This window comes from Pelodiscus sinensis, chromosome 2 (genome assembly GCF_049634645.1).
Source record: "Pelodiscus sinensis isolate JC-2024 chromosome 2, ASM4963464v1, whole genome shotgun sequence".
In the NCBI taxonomy this organism is placed as follows: Eukaryota; Metazoa; Chordata; order Testudines; family Trionychidae; genus Pelodiscus; species Pelodiscus sinensis.
In genome coordinates, this window is record NC_134712.1 from 246153375 (window position 1) to 246174741 (window position 21367).

Consider the following 21367-nt stretch of genomic DNA (forward strand, 5'->3'; position numbering starts at 1 on the left):
GTGCCACGCGCTGCTCACAAGGCGGGGGCAGAGTGGAGAAGTCTTTGGGCACATCCACACACACTCCCCCGACCTAAGGAGGCCCTTTTGCCCACCCCTGATCTGGAGCAACTTGGGGTAGCAGTTGGGGAAAGAGGAGTTGAGGGCAATTTTAGGAACAGGCTAATGGGAAGATAATCCAGTGGTCCAGACACTCATCTGGGACTCATGACACAGGGTTAATTCCTTGTTGTGCCATCAGCTTCCTCAGTGACCTAGGGAGTCACGTAGGCCTGGTCTACACTACCTCCGAAGGCTGAAGTAAGATACACAACTCCAAGTTCGTAAATTACATAGCTAGAGTCGATGTATCTTCCATCGCATTTCCACACTGTCCACACAGTGGGAGGCAGACGGGAGCAAAGGTTCCCATCAGCATCTCTTATTCCTCACAAGGAGTAAAGTACCAATGCTAATGGGGATGCCCTTTCAGTTGGATCTAGCGGGGCTATACTAGACCTGTTACACTGAACCCCAGAAGATCGACCATGGCAGCGTCGATCTTCTGCATAGTACAGGCAGTCCCCGGGTTACGTACAAGATAGGGACTGTAGGTTTGTTCTTAAGTTGAATTTGTACGTAACTCGGAACTGGCTCCAGATTCAGCCGCTGCTGCTGAAACTGACCAGGGGCTGACTACAGGAAGCCCGAGGCAGAGTTGCTCTGCCCCCAGCTTCCTGGAATCAGCCACTGATCAGTTTCAACAACGGCTGAATCTGGAGCCTGGGACAGAACAGCTGGGGTGCTGCCGGGTAGGTTCCCCGCAGGACCAACCCGGCAGCACCCCAGCTGCTCTACCCCAGGCGTCCACAACAAAAGCCTGGTCTGCTGGGGGGGGGGGGGGGCGCACTAGGTGTGCCGCCCCCCCCAGCAGACCAGGGAGACCCGGAGCAAAGCCTTGGAGGCGCGGGACCCCGCCGCCTCCGCGGCTTTGCTCGGGGTGTCCCTGGTCTGCTGGGGACCCCCCTAGCAGACCAGGGACACCCGGAGCAGCTTTTCTTGCCCCAGAGGATGCGGTGGCGGGACCACTGCGCGTCTGGGTGGTCCCGCCGTCCGCGAGTTCCGGGGCGAGAAAAGCCCCGTTCGTAAGTGCGGAGTCGGATCCGCGTAACTCGGGGACTGCCTGTATAGACATGCCTCCAGTCTTCTCATCTGTCAAAGAGGGAAAACAGTAGTTCCCTATTACAATGGGGTGCTGAGAGGACGAACCTGGATGGAGGGACTCACATCACTTGTGGTTTTAAGTCATTGATGTAAAAATCTGACTGAAGCTCTATACAAAGAATTTGAAAGTTTGTTCTACTGAAGACATAGAATGAAGTAAATTACAAATGCTGAGGTTTACAAGGCCAATACTGGCAGTGCATCCATGTTTCCAAAGCTGGTCAAGGTAATAAAAAGAAAGAATATTGAAAATACAAAGCCCCTGGTGCTTTTGTAACTGACTTTAGTGAGTCTGTACTTAAAGTTAAGCAGGTGCATAAATAATTACAGCAGGAGAGGATTCAATTGCATTTTTATTCAAATCCTATCTCTTTGTGGCAAGAAGCCATTATCCCTTCAAAAACTAAACTACTAACAAAGAAAAGTTATGTAAACTTTCCATACCTTACCAAAGCTATTATGGACTTTTCTTTAAATATGCACAGGCCAATACTAAAAACAGGAGCTTAAAGTTATTCATTGACCTTGTCTATACTACCATAGGCTGTTGACCTCAGTTATACAACTTGAGCTACGTGAATGACATAGCTGAAGTCGACATATTTAGGTCTGCTTACTGTGGTATCTTCTCAGTAGTAAGTCAACAACCAATGCTCTCACATCAACTCCAATACTCCACCAAAATGAGAAGAGTAAGCAGACTTGATGGGAGAGTGCTCAGCAGTCGATTTATTGCATCACAGACACAATAGCCCCTGCTGGATCAATTGCTGCCCTTGATCCAGCCCATGATGAAGACATGCCAATCAGCCTCCAGTCTCAGGCTACGTCTAGACTACATGCCTCTGGCGACAGAGGCATGTAGATGAGGCTACCAGGCATAGGAAAATGAAGCAGCGATTTAAATAATTGCCGCTTCATTTAAATTTACATGGCTGACGTGCTGAGCCGACAAACAGCTTATCAGCTGTTTGTCGGCTCAGCGCTGTAGTCTGGACGCACGGGTGTCGACATCAAAGGCATTTGTCGACCACCCAGGTATGCCTCCTGGGATGAGGTTTACCTGGGTGGTCAACAAATGCCGTTGATGTCAACACCCGCGCGTCCAGACTACAGCGCTGAGCCGAGAAACAGCTGATCAGCTGTTTGTCAGCTCAGCACGGCAGCCATGTAAATTTAAATTTTCCTATTCCTGGTAGCCTCATCTACATGCCTCTGTCGCCAGAGGCATGTAGTCTAGACGTAGCCTTAGAGTATCAAGCCCTAAAGTGAGTAACTTGGCCAGTCCCTATCTGATTGGCTGTGCCCTTTCATGTTGCATGCATGGTACATGTTCAAGAGTGACACAGTCCCTCCATACAACCAAGCAAGTTGAAGGACAGAGTTCTAGATTTATCTCTGATAATTGATGGTACTGCACTGGAACAGTAGGGCTATGTCTATACTGCCATGATTTTCTGGAAATGCTTTTAACAGAAAAGTTTTCCATTAAAAGCATTTTCGGAAAAGCGTGTCTAGATTGGAAGGACGCTTTTCCGGAAAAGCACTTTTTCCGGAAAGCGTCCGTGGCCAATCTAGACGCACTTTTCTGCAAAAAAGCCCCGATCGTCTTTTTTGTGGAAAACACTACTGTGCTGTCTACACTGGCTCTTTTCCGGAACAGTTTTCCGGAAAAAGACTTTTGCCTGAACGGGAGCAGCATAGTTTTTCCGGAAAAACCCTGATGATTTTACATTAGATCGTCAGTGCTTTTCCGGAAATTCAAGCGGCCAGTGTAGACAGCTGGCAAGTTTTTCCGGAAAAGCAGCTGATTTTCCGGAATAACTTGCCAGTGTAGACATAGACTAGTTGTATACAACACCCTTCCCTTCCTCTCCACCCCGTAATCCCCGCCATGTCTGCAGACTGTATCCAGAGACAGACATGTCTATTTTACAGCATCTGGAAAAAGGTGAGTAGAAAATGGCCAAATACCCACTATGAATAGTTATGTCTGTCTGTCTAGGTTTCTCTTTGCTTATAGAATGTCATGGCTCTAACTAACTTCAGTTTGCAAATGCGAGTGGCCATTGGATATCTAAAACAGAGCCATTTTTATTTACTGTCTCTAGCATAGGAAGGGGACAAACCAATGACAGTGATGTTTTTAGCTACTGGCCAAAAAAAAAAAGGGAGAGATTGTGTGTGTCATTATTTGACCCCATTGCCATTTTCTAATGGCCAGCATAGAAAGGACTGCTTGACCGGTAACAGCATTGCTGGTAAAGCATTACTTCACACAAGCCTGCCTCAGTTTCCCCTTCTCAATGCTTTTTAATAAGCTCTACACAGGATGACACGAACACCACCCCTGCCTAGGGTTGGTTTAATAACAAACAGTTCAAAACAACCCCCAGAGTCTCTCACCACAACACAGCAGTTCATACTTCACTCTGGCATATCGAGACAGGCCGGGAGCAAGCCTTCATTTCCAGTTTGCTCTTCACCAAACAGCTACTCCTGTATCCTCCTGACAGGAGCTTAGCCTTCTTCAACTCACTCAGAAAGCTTTGTCAAGTCCCTCTGCTGCTCTCCTCTAGTAACTCAGGGGCTCCTACACTCTTGCACAGCTTCCTCTCATAGTAGCTCTACCTCACTAGCTTAAGAAAGATCAGTTGGTAACATGCCCCAGCCCTGCTGCTGTCTTTCTCTTTATAAAGCCAACATGACTTCTCTTACGCCTAACTGGGCAGCAAGTATCCAGTCACAGGTGCATTGCACCCACTGCCTCTTAAAGGGGCCAGTCACTCCGTGACAGACAGATTTTGCCAAGCCCATACACAGGTGTACAGTAATTCCTCATTTAACATGTGCCCGCTTAACACATTTTCACAATAGCACGATTTTTTTTAATTACACGAATAACACGATTTCCACAGCTGGCCCATTGCCGGTGGCTGCGCAGGGCTTCCACCGCTTCCCTACAAAGCGGCTGAGGGTTCGCCACTTGCTGCACCGTTCCCCACTGACTCCCCCTCGCCAGATGCCTTGTCCCCTCTCCTCCACCCCCGCTTGCAGGCCGGTGGCTGGGTTTCCCCAGCTGGCCCGTTGCTGGCGGCTGCGCAGGGCTTCCCCTGCCTCCCTGCAAAGTGGCCGGGGGGGGAGAGGCTGGAGGGTGCAGCCACTGGCTTCACCTGGAGTCCAAGAGGCCGCACCCCTGGCAGGTGCTCCATTTAGTTGTGAGCAGAAGCCAGGCGGGGGGCAGGGCTGGGAGTCCCAGTCCCCGCCCCACCTGGCTTTTGCATATGACCACAGGCTCCCAAGCTGGGAGGCGGGGCCACGATTGGCACTGGGAGCCTCTTGTCGCGAGCAGAAGCCGGGCTTGGGGAGTGGCTGGGAGTCCCAGCCCCCACCCCACCCCGCCCGGCTTTTGCACGCGACCACAGGCTCCCAGCGCCAATTGCGCCCTACCTCCCAGTCGCTCCCCCGCCTGGCTTTGGTCTGGCACCCAGCCGGAAATTCAGAAAATACCAGGCATTGCCATGGTTCGAATCAGCGGTCTAGTTAAGGCAGCTAATTCAAAGTGAGAGGGGCACTCCAGTCGATGCTGGTAACCTTGCTTTCTCAAGAAGTAAGGGAAGTCAAAGGAAGAATATTCTTCCTTTGACTTCCTGCAGCGTAGACAGCGCCAAAAGGCAAGTTAACCTACTTTGACTTCAGCTATGCAACGAACATAGCTGAAGTTGCGTATCTTAATTTGACTTTGTCCCATAGTGTAGACATACCCCAAAACTGACTGCCATCAAATGGAGGCTGCATTACAGACAGACAGACCTGTCCCAGGGACACTAACCGGCACAGTGCCTCCCATAGAGTAGGAAATGTTTATACTGCAAACATATTATGCTGGGTTTTTTTTTGTTTGCCAAATTCACACAGCATATGGTGCAGTAAAACCAGAAACATACACGCTTAAACAGAGGAAGAAGAGAGAACCCCAGGAGCGCGGGGCCAATGGAAGGAGAAAGAATGGCAAATTTCAGGATAGGATGGGCAGCATAAAGGTATTTGCCCAGCCTCAAGCTTTCGAGGAATTTCCTCAGCCCTAAGGACTACACCTTGACTACAACCAGAAATAGGTCAAAACTGGAGACATGAGAACACAGTTCTGAACCCCAGCATCCTTTCTCTGCCCTTCATGGCTTTGGTTCCATACTAGAGACAAAAGAGAAAAAAATTATGATGCAGCTAAGAGTTGATCCCAAGTTAGAGGTGTTTTACACAATCAGATCTCATTAGAGTTCCTCCATTTTGTATGTGTTTTAAATTCACATCACTGTAATGCTGATCTGAGAATGATGCCGGGTCCTTTTTCTGAACAGTCAGTGGTTCACACTGCATTTTCTTATAATTCAAGAAACCACCATTCCCAGGCAGCAAACCTCACAGGGGAGTATTTTTACAGGAATTTCCCAAACCTGAGACTTTTGGAGCTTAGTGCATGAGCCTCTTCTCCAGCTTGAACTATAAAGCCAGCTGGCTCTCAGCTAAGGCTATAGAGGAAACTCATTCTTTCTCTTTGTAAGTGGTCTAAGTGTCACTACATGAGGCAGTGAAACACGTGTGTGGGCTACAACTGCACATTCACAAAGGTGTTTAATGAACAGTTGAACTCTTTCTGACTTTTAAGTGCCTAAAAGTCTGTACAAAGCTGGAAACCACAGATCTCAGACACAGCAATTAACATAGGCATTTATTTTCAAGCTTTATAAAGCTCCAGAACATTAACAACATTCCAGAGAGCACTGGTTCTGTTTTTCAACTGGACATGACAACTTAAAATCAATTAGACATTGATCTTGATTATATATTTTTTTTATTTTTAGCATGCTGTTTGGTAACCACAGCAAAGAGCATTGATCAATAGAGTCAGCTTGCTTTTCAGAATAGCTATTTGCCTACATTATAACACCTGTTGTAATGCCTCATTCTAGTAAAGAAGATTATGTAAATAATGTCACTTATTGAACCATACAATATGCCATACTATGAGGACAGGTGCAATAGGAAACACTGAGATTAATAGAAAGCAGAACAAATCATGACATTCCTATAAATAAAGCATGTTTTAATAAGCAGTGATTTTCACATTCATTACCATTTCTTTATTAAATGAACGGCAAAGAAACACTGCACTGGGAAAAACATAAAAGCATGCATATGAAATCCTACCTAACCTACCCAGAAGTTGCCATTTAAAAAAAAAATTTGAAGTGCAATTTGGAACACTATGGGCCCAAAACTGAGTTGAGGAGGACCTAGCCCTGTTTTGTGTTGAATGCTCCTGCAAGATGGTACTTTTTTTCAGCTTCCCTGAATAAAAACCAATAGGCGTTGATGCTGCTCAGCAGGATCACTTCACAGGATCACCCAGGATCCTGTTGGGAGTCAATGGTAAAAGGTGGTGGAGCTCAGGGCCTCAACTTCAATTTGGCTTTCTGCCCTGGGCACAAGGGAATCTAATGCTGGCTCTGCTTGGTGGCCCCCCTGCAAACTGCTCATGGCATCAGACCCCTAACTGAGAACCACTGTTTTAGGATGTCTTTCACCAACATGTAACTGGGCTATATCTTCAGCTACTGTAAATGAGTGTGGCTCCACTGACGTCCATGGAGCTATGCTGAATTATACAGGCTGAGTATCTGGGCCATTGCCATCAATGGGAGTTAATTCCTCCAGGGAACATGGCCCTTTACAGCTTACTTCATGGAGCCTGGATACTAGCAATTCTATCCAGCTAACAGCAAGGCATCCCTTTTATATTTTTTCCCTTTGGTTCTCCATTTGAGCGAATTGTTTCATATAAAACAAGCAAAGTCCTGAATCGTCTCTCAAAACTCAGACTAAGATGGAACTAAACTTCTAATGTGCAGAGGTATTCTAGCAGCATCCTCTTTGTTGCTGTTTATCTAGTTACAAAGCACAGAGTCACCCTGCCTCACCCTGGCGTGACTCCCCTCTGCCTTCAGGGTTTTGTACCATCACCTGTTACTAGAGTATCAGAGCACACTGATTTCAATGTAGTTATGCTGATTTACACAGGTGCAAGTGGGATCAAAATCAGGCAGTGTGGGTAAGGAGTCATAAGAGAGACTTTGCTACCTAGTGAAATTCACAACCTTGAATTAGACACCCAGGCTTCCTTTATAAAGTATAGAAAGGGTTAAGTGCCTGAGAATGGGATACACAAATGCCAACATAATGATGTGTTAAAGCCAGCCAATAGCAAGTTCTAGGGAGAAGGGTGAAGCCAAAGGGACGTGAACAGCTACGTCTGGAATGGAGGGAACTGATTTGCTCCACTTGTAAACCTGCTCCAGAAGTCAGTTGCCTAACCCAGGTTACTGGGATATTGTAAAATAACTGAAGAGGAGAAACCTCTCTCATAATCTTTAGCACATTGTTTAGGGCACTCACCCAGGACATGGGAGTTCACATCAATTACACTCATAGCCTGATATACAGTAAGGACTTGAGCCTCTAGCCTCCAAGGTGAGAGCTGTAACCGTTGGGCTAATGTCAATCTCTCCTGCTGAAGCTTCTCCAGTCCATATAGCTAATTAAATACTTTGGAGCAAGGAGACTGAAAGCTGGGTTGCTCACCTCCCAGGGGGGTTTACTAACCACTGGGCTACAGAGTCATTATCACTTTTTCTTCCTAATGCATATTTAAATACAATGGAATGGCTTCAGCAGGAGTTACTAAATAGGCCTAGAATCATAGAATCATAGAGCTGGAAGAGACCTTAGAAGGCCATCAAGTCTAGCCCCCTGTCCAAGGCAGGACCAATCCCAACTAAATCAACCCAGACAGGGCTTTGTCAATCCGAGACTTAAACACCTCTAGGGATAGAGTTTCCACCACCTCCCTAGGCAACCCATTCTAGTGCTTCACCACCCTCCTAGTGAAATAGTTTTTCCTAATATCTAACCTGGGCCTCTCCCACCACAACTTGAGACCATTGTTCCTTGTTCTGCCATCCATCGCTACTGTGAACAGCCTTTCTCCAGCCTCTTTGGAACCTCCCTTCAGGAAGTTGAAGGCTGCTATCAAATTCCCCCTCACTCTTCTCTTCTGCAGACTAAATAGATCCAACTCCCTCAGCCTCTCCTTGTAGGTCATATACTCCAGCCCCCTAACCATTTTGGTTGCCCTCCGTTGGACCCTCTCCAATGCATCCACATCCTTCCTGTAATTGGGGGCCCAGAACTGGACACAATACTCCAGATGTGGCCTCACCAGAGCCGAGTAAAGAGGAATAATCACACCTCTGGATCGACTGGCAATGCTCCTCTTAATGCACCCTAATATGCCATTAGCCTTGGCTACAAGGGCACGCTGTTGACTCATGTCCAGCTTCCACTGTAATCCCCAGATCCTTTTCTACAGAACTGCTATTTAGTCAGTTGGTCCCCAGCTGGCTTGTTCCAGAATACTCCATAATCCAGTGATTAGGGTACTGTCCGGGAGGTGGGGGGGGGGGCCTACGCTCAAATCCCTATTCCATGTCAAGCAGAGGTAGATACTACATCCTGGATAAAGGCTCTAACCTCTGTATTAGAGGGCACCCCAAGGGCACGTCTACACTAGGAAATTATTTCAAAATAACTAAATTTGAAATAACTCCCGAAATAACAAAACTGAAATAGCGTGTCCCCACTATAGGGGAGACTCGAAATTAGTGTGAGGCAGGCTCCATTGTGGTGGACACGCTACCTCGACTTAGAACCCCAAGAAGCACTGGGGAGTAGTTACTGAAAATTACTCTGGGAGTAGTTATTTTGAAATAGCAGCAGCGGAGCATCCACGGTAACGCTATTACAAAATAACTATTTTGAAATAAGTGTTATTCCCCGAGGAAAGCAGGAGTACAGATTTCAAAATAAGCGGCCCCTAATTTTGAGATTATGGGCTTGGTAGTGTGGATGTTCCGCTTATTATTTTGAAATAAGGAGCATTATTTCAAAATAACTCCCCAGTGAAGACCGGGGCTGACTGTGAACCACTGGACCACTTGTGCCAGCTGGCCGAGGGCACTGGGAAGTTATTCTCTTAGGTCACAGGGATCCATGAATACTAATTCACTGAAAAGCCTTATGTAACATTTCTACTAAAACTCTAGGTCACCTTGGTCCTCACGATCACTGTGAAATGTATGTACCAATAATGGGTAAGAAGTTATGTATATACACTGACAATTAGGTTCTTAATGTCCATGACTTGGCACTGGTCACCCAAAGATGAGAAGCAGGTTTCTTTTGGGCATGAGAAGTTTATAATCTGTCTGTCTACATATAATTGAGTATTGTATACTTCACAATTAACATCTATTTACAGTCTGAACAAAATGCTTATCAAGTGATTACAAAGTCTCCAGGGGAGACTCTAAACAGGAAAACACAAGCGTCAGGGGTTTCCTGTTTGCAAGTGATGACAATGGATTTCTGGAGTATAACTTTAGGGACAAAGGCACGTGCTGCATCTTCCAGTGTGGAGGCAAGAGGACAGAGGACCAAAGCTGAATCTGGCTGTTGCATGGTAGGAAGATTTTTAGGTGATTTCTCTTAGTTTAGGCTGTGAAATGCATGGCATGATTTTTTGAATACATAACCCTTCGTTTCCACTATTTTTTGCTGGCTGTCACTTGAATTTCTGTTCTTTGTTACACAAACTTGCACTGTACTCGCTTTCTCTGCAAACAAATCTGAGTGCTGTGTGTTAAGCGGTGTGGTGTTCATCAGCTGAGGCTCCTCTTTCTTTGGCTGCAGAGGATCTGAGAATTCTGGGGATGTCCAGTGGATCAAGAGCTGGATGCATATGCTCAGAGGTTGGTGTGCACCTATCACTAGCCTGGAGAGGGACAGCAGAGCCTGTGTAGGCTGAGTGGGCAGAGCTTGTACCGACCGCAGAAGTGGGGAGCTGACCCCTGGAAGGCACAGGAAAGGCTTTGGGCTTCTCTCCACTACAAAGTAGATTGACACTGCAGCGATCAACCCACTGGCGATCAATTTATCTGTCTGCTTAGATGTGATAAATCAACCACCAAGAAATCTTCCATTGACTCAGGTACTCCACCAACTCAATGGGAAAGCAGCCCCACTCACCTTATTGTATGGAAGACACTGTAGTAGGTACGTCGATTTCAGCTGCTACTTGCGTAGCTGGAGTTATGTAGGTTAGATTGACGTGTGTGTAAACTAGACCTTTTTCATGCTAAGGGTAGGAGGTAGTGAGGTGCCTCACAACCTGCTCCCAACCCCGTAAAAATGACATACCATCTTTTGTGCAGGTGAAGGCATGCTCTGAGCATGTCTGCTAGATGAGGCCCTGAAGACAAGTTACTTGAGGGAAAGTCTGACTTGTGGCTCCTACTGGGGCTTTGGTGTGAGCTAAGTGTGAGCAGTGTCAGGACTGAGGTAAAATTTAGGCACCGTGGGGGCTGTAACAAGAAACTCAGAGGGTTATGTGGAAAATGAGCAGGGGAATTGTGAAGGCAAGGGGTACCTACATGTTGGATTTAACTGCCTAAAATGGGAGTTAATCCCACCCTCATGTCTGTATAGCTTGATAACACTTCTGACCTTTACTTTCTTGTTTTTCTATTCTTCCTGGTTTTATTCAGGACCAGAATTACCAAAATCCACTGAGATGAGAAAAGCTGGATTGGTTGGAATCAGGGAGTAATTCAACTCTTCTAAGAATACCTGAATGCATGCAATTTCTAGCACGATTTCTAGGCCAAACAGGCAGCTAAATTTTAGGTGTTTATTTGAAAGAACCCACCAAATTTCCTGACATTTGTTGATTGCTACACTCCCCATTTGCAATCAACAATGCTGCTCTTAAGCACCATTTGAGAAGGAAAACTCACTAAGCCCTTGAAACTAAAGCCAGTGTCACTCCATGACTATCCCACAAAGGGATAACTTGTAAAGTAGCATGAGTGACCTGACTTATAAAATGAACCAATCAGCCGTACAGCTCACACAGATGGTCTACAGTCCAAGTCCAGGTGTTCGTGTAACAGAGCAATTCTGATACCTACTTCACACAGCTGGTTTTGAACTGAACTGAAGATGAAGGGCTCTCAAATTCAGCTTTGCATATCAAATAAGGACGTGAGGGACAGTGCAGGGAGGGAGAAAAAATATTTCAAAAGTCAACAAATAAAGATACTTATCACTGCCACCATTTTAACACTGAACTAACTACATGGGAACAAAGGATTCAATTAATCTAAGAGTACATCTAGACTACATGCCTCTGGCGACAGAGGCATGTAGATTAGACTACCTGGCATAGGAAAATGAAGCGGCGATTGAAATAATCGCTGCTTCATTTAAATTTAAATGGCTGCCGCGCTGAGCTGATCAGCTGTTTGTCGGCTCAGCGCACTAGTCTGGATGCTCCACGGTCGACATCAAAGGCATTTGTCGACTGCCCTGTTATGCCTCGTGAGATGAGGTTTACCGGGGTGGTCGACAAATGCCTTTGATGTCGACTCTGGAGTGTCCAGACTAGACAAACAGATGATCGGCTCAGTGCGGCAGCCATTTAAATTTAAATGAATTGGGTATGTCTAGTAAACTAATCTACATGTCTCTGTCACCAGAGCCATGTAGTCTAGACACACCCAGCATTAAGGAGTAATGCTCCCCATGCCACTGTGGCTACTATGGAAGAAAGAACATCTGGTGGGGCTGCGGTGGAGAGGCCCAGCAGGGGTATTGGACTACATGTACCATGGAGCATTTCCCTAGAAGTGCAAAAGGAGAGAGGCACATGGTGGATCTGCAATCCATGCAGATACACATAGTAGGGAAGCAGTGGTGCCCAGCCTGCAATAGCAGCTGCAGAGTTTGGCATTGACCGGAGCAGAGGGGTCTTTTCCACATGCATGTGGCTGAGAGCAGAGTCTGCATCCTTGGGCTATGCACTCACTTCTGGAATTTCACACCCCATGTGATGATGAATTTAAAAAGTCATTATCAGTCATGGCAAAGGAGGGACTGAGGGAATGAAATGAAGCTTTACAACAGGAATGCAGCTAAAGGGATACAGTGTATCATCATCTCACTAAAGGGGGACTCATCCAGTGAAACAGAAATATCCTCCAAAAATGTTCCTAGGGCAGGAGTGGGGAGAAGACTGTCAGTCGCAATAGGCCTAACGCTGAACCAACCCTAAAGGCTTTAAATATTTCTTCCTAATCTTGATAAATATACAGCCCTTCAGAATACCACTTGCAATAGAGATAGAGATTCTTAGCCCAGCAACTCCCAACAAACCAACAGCATTGGGCTGCCTTTAAAAAATATTATCAGCATATGTGCATACCACTCCATTCCTCTGCCCTGTCCAGCCAGCTCTTGTGCTTCTGTGAGCATCAAAGCAATGAAAGGTACAAAAGCCCTGTTCTCCTGTGCCTACACTGCAAGTTTTTTTGGCAGAAAATATGCTAATAAGGGACTCACTGGCATAAGTTATGATCTCATTAGCATATTTTGTGCCAATCCGTTTTTGCGCTGGGTTTTTTGCGCAAAAAACAAGCAGTGTGGATATTTTCTTATTGCACAAAAACCCCTTTTTTCTACAAGATCCTTATGCCCCCAAAAAAGGAGGTATCCCTTATCCCTCGTGAAATGACATTTACAAGATCTTTCGAAAAAGGCTTTATTTTTCAAAAGATCAACCTCTAGACTGCCGCTTTTCTCCAACAAAGCTCCATGCCGAAAAAAAGCGGCAGCCATTTTTATGCTAATAAAGCATGGGATATTTAAATCCCCACTTCATTAGCAATTTCGATACGTCTAATTTACATCCCTTTCCTGAAAAAAGGATGTAGTCTAGACATACCCTAACAGATTCCAGCAATACATAATCCAATAAACAACACATCACATAATTTATCTAAAAATATTTTTAAAAATTACAAATCACAGGAAGAAGAATAAAGTTTCAGAAATGGAGTGCCTGATCTACACAAGTCAAGAAGAATCTATTTGTTGTTTCCACTAGGCTTTGGATCAACCATTTACAATAATTTTGACAGCATTCTGAAAAACTTCAGGTATACTATGCCCTTTATTATGAAGCTACTGAATGGGATTTATACGCTGTGATATGCGGGAGTTAACTGTTCATAGTGATTTTAGTTCATATGTGCAGCCTCACTCAGAGGCTGAGTTTGATCTCACTTACTTCAGTCTCCCAACACTAGGTTTTTACAGGATGACCACATGGGGAAGTGCTCTAGATTTGCCATGGTGTGAGGCACAAAAAACACATCTAAAAGTGTTGGTTTCACTTTTTGAATATCACATTAGCTCACTGATCAAATAACACCATAGCTGATTTCTAAAACAAGATCTTTCAAACTTTTCAGGCAAAATCTCACATTCAGCCACTCACTCTATCCTCAGCAGGACATCAGCATTACTTTTTTGCCACTCCCCATGCCACTTCAAAGGAGACAGTGTAGTAAATGAAAGTGTTTTGGAGAGTCTTTCTGGAATCCGAGGAGAAATTGTTGGAAATAATCCAGTAAACCAGAGAATCCCAGAAGGATCTTGGCTCTGTTTATGATAGAGCAAACAGGTTGAAAGTTTTTAACTTAGCATCCTTTGAGACAAGCAAAAAGGTGTGAAATGTAGCTGAAAGGTGAATGATTCTTTCAGTAAATAGAACAATACTTGATTACAGATTAGAGTATTTAATAGTGCATCAAAGGAACAGTGGAAGGGAAATAAACATTGCATTTACCAGTTCCATTTATGGTTACATTTTCATAACCATGATTTATAATCCACCAAAAAGAATATGAGAGCACTTTGGTACTCCAGTAAGTAACAGTAGTTAGCGGTATTTCTTCCCAATTGTTTGGAGGCCACTTGGTTGTTTAAAAGCTTTCTTTGTGAGGTAAAGCTTATATGTACTGCATATAAAATTAAATTATATACCCCTAGCTCAACTTTGTCTTATTAGGGAAAGGAAAAGAACATAACACTCTTTAGAATGTACCATGAATCTCTCTCTAGAGATCTATTTTTGCTATACAGCACTTAGGTCCAGACCCAAGCCTACTGACATCAACAAGAAACCGTCCACTGACTGCAATGGGTTTTTGGTCAGCCCTTATATACTACAGTCATTGGTTTTACTGAAAAACATAACATATTTGTATTATAGTAGTGCCTACTAAAGAAAAGGTATGGGGGGAGAGATTTTTTGGTTCTCTCTTCCATTCTCTCAGCTTGCTGTAGGTGATTTCTTTTTTTAAGTTAAGATGGGTGGTTTCATAACATCATTTACTGTTCTCTCTTTAACAGGCTGTCTGTTGAGAAAGTTTTAAAAAACTAAACCCACTAAAAATCAGGAAAGCAGTTTATGCGCCATATGTAATTACATGCTATATTTTAATCTTAGTACATTACCTTTCAACTTATATCTGGTTTCAAAAGAAGGGAAAACATTTTCTAAAATTAATCTCTAAGGAGTCTTGTAAATAATTTTTGTGGAAGTATTTTAAATACACAACTCTTTCTTGGAAACTTTTACAGAATAATTAATTATTTGAGACAAAGAATATGACTAAATCTGATATATTTGGACATTACAACACAAAAGTACCCCGAAACTGGAAGCCTTTAGGCTAAATTCTGTTTTCAGTTACACTAGTGTAAATACAGTTTAGTTTCACTGAAGTTAAAGGAATTAGTCTGCATTTATACTAATGGAACAAGGAGCAGAATTTTACCATTAGCTTTGGAAATTTAGGAACAAAAACTGCATAAGAACTTAAAAGATCTGGCTTGTGAAGAACATCCTTCACCCCTGGTAATTGTATGGAATATTAGAACATTTAAAGTGGTTATTTCCCCCATCAATATACATAGATGCACTAACTCTCATATTCATGTGAATGCATCAGTTGGAGATTAAACCTTTCAATGATACTGTTGACAAGAAAGAAAGATCATTCAATTATTTGATGTTCTTCCCATATCCTTGTATTAGTAAAATATTATGTGCACCAATTGTAGCAGATCTTACCAGCCAATCCAACAACATCAGAGTAGTGCATTGTTCTACCATGTTTGAAACTTAAAATCAGATCTTCACTCTGTGCTGGCAATGTAATGGAAGAAATATGCTTAGCCGCTAGGAGGCAGAGAGAGCCTCTGTAGCATTCTCTATATTAATATGGGAAGTACTCACATCCAGCTATCCTCTGCGGGAAGGGCAAGACAATCCCTGTAACATGAGAACCACAGCAGGATGGGAACTGGGGTAAAGACACAAACATGGTGAGCTTTGGGATTATCACAGGGACCAAGAGAACTCTTTATTTAGTGTGTGGGAGGACATAGTTATCTTAAACTTACACAGTATTTTAAAACTTATACACACTATTCTATAGTTTTTACAAAGTCCTCATAAACACTGTCAATGTCATTGAAAATAATACTATTGGTACATAAAGCTGCCTTCCCCTAAGCACCCATCTTCATTAAAACAACATAATTATCCTCTTATAACAAGGCAGGTATTTTAAAGTGGCTGTAGTGTTGTTTTTTTTAAATTGTACATTATGTAATCACCTCTAAATATCAGATTTTAGAATATACTAAATGGACAGGCACTCACCACATTATGATCCTTACATGATGTGTTCTAAAGCTGACTTCTTGTAAAACTGGAATAATTTTTTTCCTGAATAATTGTTACCACAACTCCACCAAGTGAATGAGATTTGCAAGGCTTGCTTTCACTATGGGAAATAGGAATCTAACATTTCTGATCCTACCACTTTTTCAACTAATAATTTATAGAGAACAGATTAAATTTAAAGTTTTTCCATATATTTGCATAGATAAACTTTGCACTTGTTTACATTCTAGGTTGTTTTCATCTGAAACTCACAAAGATTATTTTAAACAGGTTTATATTTTACATGAGTCTATTCCTCAATGTGAGTGAAATTCACCGTAGTACAGTAAACACAGGTATTATTCTAAGGATTTAAGTGCTGCATAAGACTTGTGCTGACCCTCTGGGCAGGGGTGAATTTCATCCTGTAAATTTTGCAGAAATTATCTTTTTCAAATATATATTATTTTGCTGGTTACTTAGAACTGATTCAGGACCTGATCCTGCAAGCCTTGAGACAACAAGGGTTTGACAATTGGAATGCTTATAGAACTGGACTCCCAGACAGCATTTTATAAACAAGAGTAATTTTTGCATATGTAGGCACCAGGTTTCAAAAATGGACTTTTATCTGGATAACAAGAACATTATCTTACAATAATGAATAAAAACAGGACTTTTCTGTTTCTCACGCATGGGTATAGAAAGAAACTTTCCTAGGGGAGGGGAGGCGGTAAATTATTCTATAACCACCTATTGCATGGGTGTTTTAAACCTTCATCTGAAATACCTGAAGCTAACAGGGACAGCATGCAGAACTACATGGACCACTGGTCCTGTCCGGTCTGGTAATTCCAAAGACTCTTTTGAAGTGCTGAGCACTTCTGAACATTAGATACTTTATGGGCACCTAACACTTGATTTAGGTATCTAACTTTAAGCACCCAAATTTGAACATTTATTACTATTTTTAAAATGTTCCATATTAATGTGGCATGAAATTATAAAGTTAGTTAAAGCACATTCTGTTGATAACTGTCAAATTATAATCTGGATTTAGAGTATTATTACAACTATATGTTTCTGTAAATTACGGGGAGACTTATGTAACATGGTATGTAGCGCTGCTGTAGTTCAGGGCATGTTAGCATTAACAGTATAAACCCCTTTGGAGAAGCTTATGAGTGAACTGGAAAAGTTCAGTTTGATCTGAAAAATTATGTAGTATTTCAGCAGAGAAACACTGTTTGTATGATTGTTACATTTAATAATTATTTTTAAAAGTTTGGCCGGTTTTAGATGAGGAGGGGAATAGGCAAGAAGGGTGTCATTTCAATGTTACTACAGAATTTCTAAATGTGTCAATGTAAAGTAATTATTTAGTTGGTGCTATTTTATTACTTCCTGACAGGCACTTCTACATTTAAAAAGCTTGTGACAGATAGGAATTATCAGGTATACAGTTCCACCTCCCCTCCCCCACCCCTAAAATGAGACATGAGAAGTAGCACACGGAAGGATCTTAATCCCATGCATGACTGCATATGGTCAGGCATGACCTAGTACTAAAGAATTTCACCTCAGTATCTGCAATATTCTACTTGATCCCTGTAGTAAGTAGAAGGAAATACCAAGGCAACATTATTTATCATAGGAAAAACAGATACATTTGTAAGAGTGACCAAGAAATTGTACCAACCCCTAAAGGTAACCACTTCCTATGCATTGACACTAATGGACCTCACATGTCAAACTAACATATCACCTGGGTTGATTCTATGTCACAAATATTAGAAGAAGGCAAGAGAGATTAGGCACATTCCAGAGCTGCAAGAGTTTTCTTCTCCTCATTACTAGTGACTCTAATTACTTAGAAAAAAAGAGAAATGAGATAAATCCTGTAGAACCAGAAATGTGACCTGATTTCCATCCTCATTTAGAAACTGTTACTTTGCAAGATAAGCCTAAAGAGACACTCTTAGGTCAAAGTACACCCAGACTTTTAGTTCTGGATGAAAAAAAAAGAAAAGCACAGATTACAGGGGTCAGTTTGTGCTAGAATTCAGGTACACTGTGTATTTACTCCCAGCAAGAGAACCAGAACTGAGAACTAGGAAGCCTTCTGGCCAAAGCTCAGAACTAAGTGTGCAGATATGTGGTTTCAATTCCTGGTGATGCCACAAACTTCCTGGCTATTAGCAAGGATGGGCAAGAATGGTGTCTAGATCCTCTGTTTTACAAAAGATGAGAATGAGTGATAGGGAGTGGATTGATTGAATGCGTTACCGGGAATGGATCACTTGATTACTGTCAGAAGATAGACAACAGGGAATGAATCACTTGGACACTGTCAGAAGGCAGGATACTAGGCTGATGGACCTTTGGTCTGACCCAGTATGACTGTTCTTATGTGACTGCTAGTAAATTATTTAAACTCAGTTTGCCTTTCTGTGAAATAGGGATGGCAATACTTCCCTAGGGTTGTTGCATGCCTGAAACCAGTGGAACTACTTGTGGAGAAAAACATTTCTCCATGTGAAAAAAGGAGTGCGCATCTGAACTGTATGTTTGTAAAGTACTTTGAGATCCTCAGATGTAAGGTGCTATAGAAAAACAAAACTGTATCATTAATAACCAACCTTTCTAGAATACTGCACCACTTTCAGGAGTCTAATTTGTACTGTGCATCCCCAAGTTTCAAAATCAGACATAAAAATACAAAATTCTCATGACACACTATCACTGAAAGAATGTTTACTTTCTGATTTTTACCATATAATTATAAAATAAATAATTTGGAATATAAATATTGTATGTACATTTCAGTGTATAATATATAGAGTACTTCAAACAAGTCATTGTCTGTATGAAATTTTAGTTATACCAATTTTGCAAGTGCTTTTTATGTAGATCATTGTAAAACTCAGTAAATATTTAAATGACTTAATGTACCCCCTGAAAGAACTCTGAATACCCCCAGGGGCTATTCATATTCCTGGTTGAAAACCAGTGCCTAAGAGTAAACATAGAGAGAAACATACATCAAAGATTAGATCCCCCTCATGTATGATGAGTTCATTGTCATATTTGTATAAGAATATTGCTAGATTTAACTTTGGTCACGTAGGAAGAATTACATAGACTCCACTTCTTAAGGCTGAAACCTTTTGACATGTAAATCTAAAAATACCACAACTTGTACCACAGGCCAACATTAAAATTATTTAATCACTGAGCTACTTTGCCTACAGAAATTAGATTTTTTTCTAAACAGCTATATTTCTGTGTTTCTTTCTCCTGCACTTGCCATCTGATAAGACTATGCACACAGAGGCTATCTCGAAACCAGCAGATTCCATCTCATTCTGACATTGGTCCTCCCCAACTTTACGGGAACCAGATAGTATAACATTTCTTGGCAATTACATGCCCCCAAAACAGCACTGTCCTCTCATGCCATTAAAATAAGTGGTCGGCACTCAGCAGCTCTGACCTTTTACAGTCTCCGCCACCAAAAGCTTATAGGATTCTGCCACTTCCATCTGCGTCTCCACCTGCCTTGCTTTCCCAGGCCAAAAGCAAAGATCAAATAGACTGTCCATGTTTAAAAACACATGCCAATTTCCTCTGGCTGCCACCTTTCAGTTCAAATCACATAGAAAGAATTCGGAATTCACCTCTCCAAAACATATAAATCCTGGGAAATGACACTAAAACGAATTTCAGCACCTTGGACAGGACATTTTCCCCCCCAAAATAAATAAATAACACTTTAAAATCCGCAAATCAGCCTGAAAACGTTGACACTGGACACCAGCCTATTGGACACATCCGCGGACTGGTTTATTTTTAGTATTGATAAATCCTTTTTGGATCGCACCCAGTGTTTAGTTCACAAGATGCCCTGTCTTTCGGGAGAGTTACTCATTGCCAAACTGGTAAAAACGAATTGCGTTTCCTAGCCCTTAACACACCTCTCCCCTCTTGGCTAAAAACCCCCAAATGCCACCAAACTCAACAGGAAAGGTTAAGATCAAGCACCACAAATCACCTTTATTCAGCCTTTCGAAGCAAAACCAGACCTGTTGCTCTGTGCGTGCCTGTGTGATTGTAAAAGCTCAACTGAACCCTCCCGTCCAAATCCTCATGAAAAATCCGATTTAGTCCCATTGCAGCTCCATTTCGGGTGCGCAGATTTTTGGCTTTAATTCTGTTTTTCTTCTCTCGCGCGGTGCCCTAGGACGTCACCGTCTCCCTCCCAGATGTCTTGAGAAATCTCCTCCGGATATCCCCGTGCTTTTATTGTCATATTATTACTGTTAGCCAAGCAGAGATCTCAATGCGGACCGGTACCCTTTACATACGATTTAAATGTGAGTGTGTTGCAAACTGCGTCGGGAGACATGGGATCTCCCCCGCTAACTTTTTGACAAATAAGATCAACACCAGGCTTATTCTTACTCCAAACAAGTCTATATACCTCTCCCCCCCCCCCCCCCACCGGTGCCTTCACTATATATTTTTAATTCTAAATCACTGCCCCCTCCCACGCCCCAACTATTTATTTTCTGACCAACTGGCTCCAACATCACTTTCTCCACATCTGTTCTGCTGTTTGCTCTCGTCAAGGAGCTTTTCGAGCGGGAGGGAACGCACAGGATCACTTACTAAAAAGTCACTCGCCAGAGGGGCCACGCCGCGGCTCTCACACCCCAGCATCAGCGTGGCTGGGACCACAACTTCTCCTTCTCCCCAGTCCGCAGCCGAACTCGCCAGCCCGGCAGGGCGCGAGGGGCACAGGGCAGCAGCCAGGAGCGAGGGGCGCTCAGGGGGTTTCCCGGTGTCTCTTGCTGGCACCCATCCACCAAGAGGGGCAGAGGAGGCTCACGCCCACGGTGCAGCTTCCCGCTGCTCGGCGCGGTCCGAAAGGCGCTGCTTTGTCGCTGCCGCCGCCCAAAGGAACCAGAGCCACTCACATGGTTTTTATTCCCGGGGTCACTGCATTGTATCCACCGAGTTTTACGCCCAGCTTAGGAACTGCCCAGGGGGGGAGAAACTCCAGCTCATTGCGGCGCCTCTTGCCCCGGGGCGCTGGAGCGATTCCTCCCCATCCCGGACGGCGCGCGCGCCAGAGGCAGCATGGTTCCCTCGCGCCCTGCCCGAGTGTGGGGACGCCCAGCGCCCAGCCGAAGGGAGGCGTTCGCAGGCACCGCCCCTCCCGCCCGAGCGGCACAGCCCCCGCCGCGCTCCAGCAGCGAGCGCCGGACTCTCGGAGCGCTCCCCGCGGGCGCCAGCGCGACCGGGCAGCGCCCCCTGCTGGACGCCAGCCGCGTCTCACGGGGCAACGGGCCGGGGCGCCTCTCCGGGACAGGCGGGGTGTGCGCAGCCAGGGTGGGGGCGGTCAGAGCAGGAATAGGAGGGAGAGGGAGGGGTGGTGGGGTAGCAGCAAGGGGCAGAGCGGGAAGGGGAGAGGAG

At 43.9% G+C, this 21367-nt stretch overlaps 1 protein-coding gene across 1 annotated transcript in view; it reads right to left on the bottom strand.

The window, feature by feature from the left end:
- The window catches only part of LOC102452890 (sodium channel protein type 5 subunit alpha-like), a 340594-nt gene extending 319529 nt beyond the window's left edge, over positions 1–21065 (bottom strand). The window contains exon 1 of the mRNA XM_075922835.1: positions 20561–21065. The gene's annotated coding sequence lies outside the window, so the exon portion shown is untranslated. The remainder of the gene's footprint in view (positions 1–20560) is intronic.
- Between the last annotated feature and the right edge of the window lie 302 nt (positions 21066–21367).